The sequence below is a fragment of the Polypterus senegalus genome, chromosome 12 (assembly GCF_016835505.1).
Source record: "Polypterus senegalus isolate Bchr_013 chromosome 12, ASM1683550v1, whole genome shotgun sequence".
In the NCBI taxonomy this organism is placed as follows: Eukaryota; Metazoa; Chordata; class Cladistia; order Polypteriformes; family Polypteridae; genus Polypterus; species Polypterus senegalus.
The window spans coordinates 36,741,750-36,754,737 of NC_053165.1; the positions used below are offsets into that span (position 1 = coordinate 36,741,750).

The 12,988-nt window shown below is 37.9% G+C and overlaps 1 protein-coding gene across 1 annotated transcript in view; it reads left to right on the forward strand.

Moving 5' to 3' along the window:
* The window catches only part of ippk (inositol 1,3,4,5,6-pentakisphosphate 2-kinase), a 130,980-nt gene that overhangs the window by 47,244 nt on the left and 70,748 nt on the right, over positions 1 to 12,988 (forward strand). The window lies entirely within an intron of this gene.

Below are 12,988 nucleotides of genomic sequence, written 5' to 3' on the forward strand. Positions count from 1 at the left end.
GAATTCATATCCAAGCAAAATTTCTGGAGACAAATGCATTCCCAGAGGTCTGTGGAATACTCTGGGAAACTCTGAAGGCATTTTTAAGAGGACAGATTATTTTATATCTTTTTCTTACAAAAATACAGTCATGGCCAAAAGTTTTAAGAATGACACAAGTATTGATTTTCACAATGTTTGATGCTTCAGTGATTTTAGATATTTTTGTCAGATGTTTCTATGGTATACTGAAGTATAATTACAATCATTTCATAAGTTTCAAAGGCATTTTTGACAGTTACATGAAGTTTATGCAAAGAGTCAATATTTAAAGTGTTGGCCTTTATTTTTCAAGACCTCTGCAGTTCGCCCTGACATGCTGTCAGTCAATTTCTGGGCCAAATCCTGACTAATGGCAGTCCATTCTTGCATAATCAATGCTTAGAGTTTGTCAGAATTTGTGGGTTTTTATTTGTCCACCTGCCTCTTGAGGATTGACCATAAGTTCTCAATAGGATTAAGATCTGGGGAGTTTCCTGGCCATGGACCTAAAATGTAAATGTTTTGTTCCCTGAGCCAGTTCGTCATCATTTTTGCATTATGGCATGGTGCTCCATCATATTGGAAAAGTCATTGTTTATCACCAAACTGTTTTTGGATGGCTGGGAGAAGTTGCTTTCGGAGGATTTTGTGGTACCATTCTTTATTCATGGCTGTATTCTTAGGCTGAAGTTTCAGTGTGCCCTCTCCCTTGGCTGAGAAGTAACACCACACATGAATCTCAGGATGCTTTACTGCTTGCATGACTAATGATTGTTCTCACCTTCTCTAGACAATATTTTTTCGGGTGCCCCAGGATCTAATCAATAACATTTTAGAATTAGCTTCATTATCTGGGGAAAAGGATACTGTTCCTTCCTTGCTACTTTCAAAGATTTGCTTTGTTGGCTAGTTCTCCTCTCTCCCTTTTGCGTTGGGATTGAATTTTGGTTTTGACAAGTTTGATTTGATTGTATGGCATGTTATTTGTTTTTAATTAAAATAATAATAAAAAAACCCTGTATATATAAAGCAACCAACAATAGTGTGAAAATAAATATGCATAGTAAATTCTAGCCTAAAGTTTAAATGCAGAGTAAAATAATTAATACATTAACAATAGCTTCCCTTAATGCTAGACTTATCAAGAATGAAACCAGTGAATTGGAGTTTTATGTTGGTAGATTGCCCCCAAGGGAAATTTAAAATTTGAGATGCTTCCAAAAATAAATTAAAACTTTTATTTTTCTTAGATCTTCACATGTAAGAAAATTGATAACATCCTAGTGGTAACTGGAACTGCTGAGGAGGTACTGAGGGATTTGAAAATTGTAGAAGTAGTACTGCTGAAAGCAAACAAATCACCAGGGGCACCATATATAAATGGTATATACACACAAAAATGTTGCATATGCCCGTTTCCACACTCGCAATGTATAAAAACTAAACTTGGTGTAAAGCCACGCACATTCTCACACCAGTTCAATTCATTGCATGCGCATGTTTTCAGCTCGGTTTTGCAAACTGGCGGCACCCAGCATCAAAGCAGTGTTACTGTTCCTGTGTGGTTTCTGTTTTCTTTTTTAGATTCACATCCCTGACGCAGCTTTGTCAAATACACTGAAATTAACCATATATCATTAATTAGCTTAAGGCATCTGATTGTAATCAACCTGAAACAATATAATAGTCCACGGAATGGTCAAACTATTCTAAATACCATAGCTGCTTTAGTGTTGTTACCCTCAGTGCACCACTTTGAGTTTTTCAACCCATTCTATCTGAGTGTGGAATCCCAACCCTTCAGCAGCTGTTCGGAAAGAGGATTATCAGGATATAGCATCTAGCACACGCTGCTTCAGCCATGCACAGTGTCTATTTGAACTTCTTCTATACGGCAAACACTTCATAGTCTTTCCTGCAGGGACAGTTTCATCCCAAGAATTCTAAACACACTCAATCATTCCATTAAGTGCTCCTGGTAGATCTGTTTGTATTTAGAATTACAATTACCTCACTATAAACTTGCGCTACAGTGGTAATATTGCACAACCTGAGCCACTTTGTAAACCATTTGTACTCTCTGCACTAAATGTACATGTATATTGTACTTATGCTTTCATATTATATATTTTTTATTGCTGTATTATTATTATTACTGTTATTTTATCATTTTATAGGAAAATGAGTTTATGGAGGATTTGCATATTGAACCTCAATGTATCGTACAATAACAATAAAGGAATTCAATTAAATTCAATAGAAAAAAAGCGTGTATTTACATATGATGATTACTGGTTTCTAAGTCGATTTAGATTTTCAAGTGCTATCTTCTTGGAGCTCTTGATATCATTTTTAAGATGAAATGCAGTAAGGTATGTATATTACATTATACTGGTACATTATTAAAATGAAGTTAAAAATATGTGGTCACAGTGACACAGCGGTAGCGATGAGGTGGTGCCACGTTCAGGGATGGTTCCTGCCTCGAACTGTATGCTTGCTGGGACTGGCGCAACCCTGGATGGATAGATGAATCGGATAATTAAGCATGCAATTTGAAGATATTTCAATGCTCCTTAAGTTTTAAAGAACTGGCCTTCTAAACTTACAAATGGCTTAACTTTTATTACAGAGCTGCTTGTGTGGCGATAGGTTACTTAGAGAAAGAAAAAGGATAGGAATTGGGAATGGTACATCAGTACGTTTGAAAGAGATGGAGCAGGTGCAAACATTTCATCGCGAGTCGCACATGATGCAGCAATCTCTGGACGTCAGTTCATTGCTGCCACCATGTTTAAAACATACCTTAATTCCTATCATCATGAAATTTATATCAAGTATACATCTTAGTATTTAAATTGTTCAGAAAGCTCTATTTAATGTTATGAATGTAATATATTATGTGTGCTGTCGGCATAAGAGAGAACCCGTTTAAGAAGCACGTAATGATTCTCACACACACAGAGTACATTGAAGGACACATAGAATACGAACCATTTAACATGCTATTTTAGTTAAGATGGGATTTCAGAAATTATTAAATTAAGCAATTGTAAGGTGAAGTTTATGACATTCTACTTTAATGACAAAATAAACTAGGTGAATAAAGTGGAAATTTTGAGATTGCGTTGCTATTTCCACCTCTTTCCCCCCACTGTCTCTTTCTGTTCTCTGTTCCCTAATACGCTTCCATATAACACTCAGATGGTGGGTACGTCTCGCCTTTTGATGGCGACTTTGATATCTAATCACTTCTATTTTTTTTTTTTAATTCTGGCACTGTGCAACTTTCTGAACTTGAATTTTCAAATTTCTCCTCCTTTCTATGTCTCTCGATCAACTTTCTGTTGTTGTTTATTTCACTGCTTAAAACAACAAATAGTATGTTTTTCCTTGCCTCCACTTGGTATTTGCTGAAATTCTTTTTTTTTCCCTGGTGCTTTTGCCGTTGTCTTTTCACAGAACACTGAACTTAAGGGGCTGTTTATATTGAATGGCATATTCAAAGAGGTGTAATTCTAGGAGGTGTCGAGGTGGGTTGGCAGGCGCTTGTGTTGCATTTCATGTTGACCGGGATTTATTTAGTGAAAGAACGTGGAACTTGCCATATGCACAGATTTATGCATCTGGATTTTTGTTGTCCATACGCACATTTCAGTTTTTGTCCCTGTGCCAAATTTTAGTGTACAGTTAGGTCCTTATATATTTGGACAGAGACAAATTTTTTCGAATTTTGGTTCTGTACATTGCCACAATGACTTTTAAATGAAACAACTCAGATGCAGTTGAAGTGCAGACTTTCAGCTTTAAGTCAGTGGGTTGAACAAAAAGATTGCATAAAAATGTGAGGCAACTAAAGCATTTTTTTAACACAATCCCTTTATTTCAGGGGCTCAAAAGTAATTGGACAAATTAAATAACTGGAAATAAAATGTTCATTTCTAATACTTGGTTGAAAACCCTTTGTTGGCAATGACAGCTTGAAGTTTTGAACTCCTGGACATCACCAGATGCTGGGTTTCCTCCTTTTTAATGCTCTGCCAGGCCTTTACTGCAGCAGCTTTAAGTTGCTGTTTGTTTGTGGGCCTTTCTGTCCGATGTTTAGTCTTCAACAAGTGAAATGCATGCTCAGTTGGGTTAAGATCAGGTGACTGACTTGGCCATTCAAGAATTTTCCACTTTGCTTTAATAAACTCCTGGGTTGCTTTGGCTGTATGTTTTGGGTCATTGTCCATCTGTATTATGATTTGCCACCCAATCATTTTGACTGCATTTAGCTGGATTTGAGTAGACAGTATGTCTCTGAACACCTCAGATTTCATTTGGCTGCTTCTGTCCTGTGTCACATCATCAATAAACACTAGTGTCCCAGTGCCAATGGCAGCCATGCATGCCCAAGCAATCACACTGCCTCCACCGTGTTTTACAGATGATGATGTATGTTTTGGATAATGAGCTGTTCCACGCCTTCTCCATACCTTTTTCTTGCCATCATTCTGGTAGAGGTTGATCTCGGTTTCATCTGTCCAAAGAATGTTTTTCCACAATTGTGCTGGCTTTTTAGATGTTCTTTAGCAAAGTCCAATCTAGCCTTTCTATTCTTGAGGCTTATGAGTGGCTTGTGGCTTGCACCTTGCCGTGCACCCTCTGTATTTACTTTCATGCAGTCTTCTCTGGTAGACTAGGATATCGATACACCTACCCACTGGAGAGTAGTGTTCACTTGGTTGGCTGTTGTGAAGGGGTTTCTCTTCACCATGGAAATGATTCTGCGGTCATCCACCACTGTTGTCTTCCGTGGACGTCCAGGTCTTTTTTCTCGGATGGGTTTTTTCTGTTTTCGCAGCTTAAGGATGGCTTCTTTCACCTGCATGGAGAGATCCTTTGACCACATGTTGTCTGTTCACAGCAAAAACCTTCCACATGCAAGCACCACACCTCAAATCAACTCTAGGCGTTTTATCTGCTTAATTGATATTGACATAACGACGGACTTGCTCACACCTGCCCATGAAATAGTCTTTGAGTCAATTGTCCAGTAATTGAGTAATTGAGCCCCTGAAATGAAGGGATTGTGTTAAAAAATGCTTTAGTTGCCTCACATTTTTATGCAATCTTTTTGTTCAACCCACTGAATTAAAGCTGAAGGTCTGCACTTCAACTGCATCTGAATTGTTTCATTTAAAATTCATTGTGGTAATGTACAGAACCAAAATTTGAAAAAAAGTTGTCTCTGTCCAGATATTTATGGACCTAACTGTAAATTCATTGCACTGCGTTATGCATGAGGCCCCAGGATCACATAATATTTATCCTTGAGTTCTTAAGGAGGTGGGTAAGTAATATATAGACCTTTCACACACATTTTTAGGAAGTCACCGTGCATTGGAGGAATTCCAAAGGACTGGAAAATGACAAACATTATCCCGTTACATAAAAAGTGTCATCAGGCAAATCTAAGCAACTACAGGCCGGTAATCTCAATGTGCATCAAAGATAAATTAGTGGAAGGATTTATTGAAGAAGAGACTGAGCAGCACATGGCAAAAACTGGAGTTTAACTGATGAGTCAACATTGGTTGAGATGAGGGAGGTTGTGTTTTACTAACATGCTGGAATTCTATAAATAAGCAACAAAAGAATATGAACATAGTGGTGCATGTGGTGTTATTTATCTTGACTTTCAGAAAGCGTTTGATTAGATATCACATGTGAGGTTGGTAATGAAACTAAAAGAAGTAGGCATTTAGGGTGTAGTGTGTAGATGGGTGCAAAATGGGCTTGCACGCATGAAGCAGAGGGCTATGGTGCAGCATCCCTTTTTATAATTGGCTGATAAGCTGCTCCTGCTTTTAATATATGTAAATGATATGGATAGGAATTTAAATCCAAACTTGACCAGCTTGGTGGATTGCAGATAATCTACAATGCGTTTTAACACTAGAATTTCCAAAGTCTACTAAAAACTCAGAAATCCGGCACACCTTAAATCCGTTCACACCTCTCCATCAGAGTCTTTTCTTTTGTAAATGTGTCAATAAGCGCAAGCAACCTGCTATCCCATCCTCCCACCGCTGCAGAAACAGCAAAAAGCACTCCCAAGTCACGCCTTGTTTATCTTGGAGTGAGGTACTGAGAGCTGTATAGTGTATATCGTTATTTGGAACACCTGCATTTCATGTGTTTTCTGTGTCTACAAAGTTCTATGGAAGTGTAGCATGACAGAAATGTTGAATACATACCCAAAAGACAATTTTTTTTTCACGTTGTAGTACTAATGACAAAATTTTAACATGAAGTGTATAATGTGTGAAGACTGAAGTTAAAATATCAAAACAGGTGTGCTTTTATTGAAGACTATAACCGAAGAAAAAGAAATCTGTCAGTGTACTTGTTGTTATGACTGCTTTGGCAGTACAACACTAAGAACTACTGACTCATGATGAAAAGGTTGCGGGTTTGAGCCTTGCTGCATCACAAAATAAACGTTTTGAGTAGGGCTGTGCGATATGACCAAAATCTTATATCCCGATATTTCATATCACGATATAGTACATTTTCTTTGTATTCAGTGAATAGTTTATATAATCACCACTCCTTTTTTTTCATTTAAATTAAAAAAAATCAAAAATGAGAAGTACTCAACTTGTAATTATTTCTGTTCTTTTATTTAGAACATTTGAGCAAACGTTTGACTTAGAATGTAAACATAAAATGTTAATGTATCAAATATAAAACACTTTTCAAAAACAAATTACTAAAGGCCCAATATAAAATACTGCTATATAAAATGCCTGACATAAACAAAATGTGAACTGTAGCAGCAATAACTCTCACAACATATATTAAATATAAAAGGATCAAAGCACTAACAACTAAACTGTATAAGGCCAATAAACCCTTTAAACAAAATAAATACAAGTCTAACATTAATTGTCAAAACCAAATGTAAACATTGTACTTCAAACTGTAGCAGCAATAAGGCTTACGACAAAAATATATTAAATATATAATATTAAATATAATATTTTTTAGGCTACATTCTAGTAAAATGTTAATTTGCACATCGTAGTGTGGCAAATCTCTGTTAATGAGTTACAGCTGATTGCCCCGTGCGTGGGACTGGACGGCGCCAAACAGCCCTAGTTTTGAGTATTCAGCTATTCTTATTGTTACTAGTATACAATAAAAACATACATTTGATTTTGAGTCTCCGGTGTAAATGTGTGGTACTTGTAAATGTTAGTTTTTTTTTTTTCGTTTTTTTTTAAACTCTGCTTTATTCTCTCAGTCGCATTCACACTCAGCCCAATCTGACACCGTTAGTTTTCAAATAAATACATGCTATAACAGAGGTGAACTCAGTTGATGATGAGGGCTGTACATGGGAGAAGCGAACAGAAGCCCTTCCCGCAAGAAACATCCACTCACATATAAAAACAAAGCAGCTGCACCAGGCGTAATGGTGAAAGATGGTACCGTTTGGATGCAACAAAAGGTCCTCCGTCATCCTGCCAGTCAGTCTGCCTTGCACCTTTCCTTTAAACAAAAAATCACGGCTTACAGAGCTTGCCAAGGTATCATGCAAAGCCCAGTTTGTGATTATGTGTTGTGATGGTCTTTATTTAAAAATATTTATATGTTACTTATATAAAGGCCAGATTGAATGTTAATTACCTTGATTTATTTATGTATCTTCCTACAGCAAGTCACTAATAAACTGCTGAGCTTCTTGTGTTTTATCCACATGGGCATGCTGACAAACTAAATGTGTACTGAAGCGACTTCAGCAGCAGGTGGAAGCTCCTGTTGCACCCTACACAACTGTGTTTGATCTTATTCAGGAAAAGATCCTAGTCACCTTATGGGAGAAAGACTTTCTGAGACTAAGTTCATAAAGCTTTTGAAACCGTTTCTGGATAAAGGCGGAACCTTTAACAACAGGCGCTTACCCAGTGCTGATCTGCCTTGTGTGCCAGCTTTTAAAAGGGAATATAGCAATTTTGAAGACTGACCTTATTAGTACATGCTGAGACCCCTTGCACCAAGCATGATGATAAACGCACAAAACTTATATTTGTGTCAGTCACTCCTATAGTGTTCTGAGCCAGTAAAAATTATCTTATTTTGTATAGGAGACTTCAGAAACTGATGGGTTATCAATGCCCATTTCCCTGAGGGAGGTCTGTGGCAAGGCACCAGGGGTGATGAATAAGATCTGCGCAGAAATACTGAAGGCCCTAGACATTGTTGGACTGTTATGGCTGAGATATCTTATCAGTGTTGTGTGGTCATGGGGAGCTGTGTCTCTGGAGTGGAAGACCGGGTGGTGGTCCCCATTTTTAAAAACGGGGACAGGAGGGTGTATTCCAACTATTGGGGGATCATACTTCTCAACCTTCCTGGAATTGCTTATGCCAAGGTATTAGAAATGTGGAGAAATGTGGCTCTGAGTAGAGCTGTTAACCCTACACATCAAGAGGAGCTAATTGGGGTCATTTTGGCATCTAATTATGGATCTTATCTGCATTCCTGTGGAGGTTTTACTGGCACAACCAGCTGCATGGAGACACCATGGGAAGACCCAGGGCTCACTGGTAGGATTATATCTCCCAAATGATCTGGAAATTCCTTTGGATCCCACAGTATAAGTTGGCAAGTGTGGTTGAGGAAATGGACTTATGGGCATTACTGTTGTCCCTGCGATCCCTCTTTGGATATGTGGTGGAAAATGAATTAATCGTTTTTAATTCTGCTGTCAATCCACATGAGTGTCAATCACTCATGACTGTGCTTTGCTTATCCACACTGAATGTAGTTAGCTACTTTGTAGATCAAAAATGACTTTTAAGTAATGAATAGATTCTTGAGTCAACCATCTACATTGTCAAGTGGGGAAAAAAAAAATTGTGATGATAATTAGTTTGACATTGCTAGTCCTAATTCTCATCACTGGCTTTTCTCAAGAAAAGGTACCGGTTATGTCTGCATATGGTGGATTATATCAGAGTCTGTGTATTATCCATCACTTCCAAAATTGAGGAACTGTAAATTAGTGAGATGGTCTCCGACTGTACAAAGTACAAGAATATTGAAAGGATATGCAAAAATATGGTGTAGTTCAGTTCTAAATCTAAGCAATCTGAAAAGGCATTTTACTTTTAAGACTTCTATGACTTTTGTGATGATAAATTTATTTGGTGTTTTCCTGTATAATCAGAATTCACTTTATTGGCCAAGTACACTAATATGTACTAGGAATTTGTCTTTATAGTATTGATGCCACACACAAGGGCAAAACAGAATACAAAAGATAAATATAAGAAGATAAAATATAAAAATGATTAAACATGATGAGGCATACATGGGCAATATAAAAAATGTCCAGACAATCTAGTGCACTGGTAGATCTTGAATAGACGATCAGACCTGATTAGTCAAAATAAACTATTTTGGTGAAGTGTTGTCCTAGCTTTCACTGCACAAAGACGTTTGCTGGAGAGAAGTTTTTAGAATAGGTGATGCCCTAGGTGAGTCGGATTAGCAATGATATATGCGACCTGCTTCCTTACCCTGGACTCAGATAGGACTTAAAGCCTATGATCTTTTCACAAGCTTTTATGATACACTGCAGATTGCCTGAACAGAGGCAGCACAAAACCAGGCAGTTATGGATGAGGTTAGAATTGATCTGGACCAATATTGCTTGGCGGGGGAGATAAAATTTCCTCAGCTGACACAAAAAGAACATTCACTCATGGTTTTTTTTTTTTAATAATAATGTGATGTTATTGTCCCATTTTAAGATTTTGTGACAGCATAGTGCACAGAAGCTTAAATAACTCCTTAATGGATGACATTTATAGCAGTAATACGTAACAGGTAAATGTTCCCTCAAATTTATGATCATCCTCTGAGTTTTTTGAATGATAAGGTCCAAATTATTATGGCTGTACTCATTATCATTTGAAATGAGGCCTTTTAGTCTGATGTTATCTGCAAATTTAATAAGTTTGACAAATGAATTGCTAGTGGTACAGCGACTTGTATATATTGAAACCAGTAGTGGGGAAATGCATCCCTGCAGTGTACCAGTACTAAGGATTAATGGGTCAGACATACATGCCTATCCACACATACTGTTTCCATCCATCCATCCATTTTCTAATCCGCTGAATCCCAATACAGGGTCACGGGGGTCTGCTGGAGCCAATCCCAGCCAACACAGGGCACAAGGCAGGAACCAATCCTGGGCAGGGTGCCAACCCACCACAGACATACTGTTTCCTGTCTGTAATAAAGTCTGTGAACCAATGGGAGCTTGAACTGGGCATGTTGAGCTTCTTAGCTGGGAAGTCTGGAATGATTATATTGTAAGCACAGCTAATGTCTATAAACAAGATCCAAGATGTCCCACTGTCTTTCAAGGCGACTATAAAACTGATTTAACTGATTAGCCAAGCTGAGATCAGCAGAACTGTTTGCTTGTTTCTTATAGTTAGTCACCTGTTTTAAAGCCTCTCCAGAACTGATGCACTGACATTTGTAAACATTTCTTTCTGCAACTTACCTCAGTTCGTTCTTTTGGCACCTTCAATCCCTTTCTCCAAGATATACTTTGCTTTCCTGTATTCTACACAATTGCCACATTGTAAAGCATACTCTTTGTTCTAGAGCACTAGTCTGAGCTCTGGGGTAAACCAAGGCTTATCATTGCTAAACTGCACAATAGTTTTTTGTTGGAATGCAAATATTTTCACAAAAAACTAATATAGCATCAGTGTATGTTGGAAGAGGCAATTTTGATGGCACTCCAGTTTGTAGAGGCAAAGCAGCCCTGAAGCTTTCTTTTACCTTGCTGGTACACTTTAACTATCCTCTTGACTGGCTTTACAGTTTTCAGCTTTTGTTTGTAAGTAGGAATAAGGTGAATCGTAGAATGGCCAGAATTACTAATGGGGTCTCAGGAGAATGATTTAAAAAGTACTGTAACAATGTTACACCAAACTTGATTAATGAAGAAACGCACTCCTCTGCTGTTTAGTTTGTTTTAAAGTCTGGTATTGCAGTCAACTCGGTATAAAGTGAATTCAGGTTAAGTCCAATGCAGAGTTGGAAATAGTCATTCAGTCATGTTTCAGTGATGCACCGAGTGGATTAAAAAGAAAAGTCTGTTTTAGTACATATTAACAGGTGCAGTTTGTTACATTTGTTTGACAGCGAGCGCACACATAGATAGGTATGTTCCAGGCAGTGGTTGTAGTCCTTGCTTCCTGAATTGATGCCTCTGGTCCTATTCTGTTGGGCTATCTTTTGAGCTGTCTGGAGTCGTATCAGGTGGCGCACTCCGACCGATATTCTGAAGCTCTTCCCCATGTATATGTTATAAATGACTATTCAAGGTGATAATAAATTTAACACATAAAGATGGTGCACAAAACTATTGTGGCTGACATCCTAGGTGCCACAGTTGTTATGGTGTGTAATTTTTGCTTTGTGCTCTCTCCCACCATAACCAGTCATCTGTGGGGAAGGCATGAAAGCTTTAGATCCATCAAAAATTTCAATCTCCAGTTTTCGACATATCTTGATGTTTTAGGGTCCCCTGATACCAAAAACACTGATAACTCTATGACGGTATGTGTTTGTGCATGTTTCTGTCTCAGTTTTTTGAGTATGGTCTAGAGGTAAAAACTGCTGGACTGAAAAATACCAAACTTGAAACTTGAGCCTTTTATGAGATGACGTTGTGATGATTAATTGTTGAATCAAATCGTGGAAGAGAAAGAGGCAGTCTAAAGGAACCCTCAGACACAATATTTCTGAAATTATGAATTTTTCTCTGCAATTTCTATCGTAATGACCTATTTTATCAGCAGAAAGATCAGCATCAGAGCGGTAAAAAATTACTGAAATTTTAAAGAAAAGTTTGGGTAACTTGGTTCCTAGGGCGCAAAGTCTACAGACGCTCATGTCTGAATTTTTTTTTCCCCTCCCTTCAAAGGAGTCACTTTCTAAGTTTAAAAAAAAAAAAAAAAAATCCCCTGTATTAGAGGCTGAAATACTGACAGGTGAGAGTAAAGGCCACATTGTTTTCATCTCAAGAATACCTCTTGATTCCCAACAGTTTTCCGTTCTCTTTTAAATGTCTGCAGTTTTCTATAGTTTGTGTCTGTTATGTTCAGCTTTGTTACTTGTGCACGAGTGAGCTCAAACATATCTTTTGCTTATATATGCTTTAGGAAATACAGGAAAAAAGTATTGTCTATAAAGAAAAAATTATTGCTTGACATCTGACATAAATAACAGTATATTTATTATTTCAGTTAATTCTGCAAATATAATATTGATATATATTACACAGTATCCATCCATTATCCAACCCACTGTATCCTAACTACAGGGTCACGGGGGTCTACTGGAGCCAATCCCAGCCAACACAGGGCGCAAGGCAGGAAACAAACCCTGGGCAGGGCGTTAGCCCACTGCAGGACGCAGACACACACCTACACACCAAGCACACTCTAGGGACCATTTAGAATTGCCAGTGCCCCTAACCTGCATTGCATGTCTTTGGACTGTGGGAGGAAACCGGAGCACCAAGAGGAAACCCACGCAGACACTGGGAGGATATCCAAACTCCACGCAGGGAGGACCCGGAAAGCCAACCCATGTCTCCTAACAGTGAGGCAGCAGCGCTACCCACTGCTTCACCATGCCATCCTATTATACAATATTTATTTATTAAATTAAATCAGATTCTCTTTATTGTTCTTCAGTTTTGAAGTAATAATCTACCAGTCATAGATGGGTAACTGAGCTAGTCTTCAAAAAACTTAGTGTCCTGTGCATTCAGTCACAGTTGATTACTCTCTGGCTTTCTCTAAAATTGTCTCTTTTCTATTTTTTTGTTTGGCTGCTCCATTACTTTTTGGTTATATAGTTTCACCAGAATTGATGTGTATTG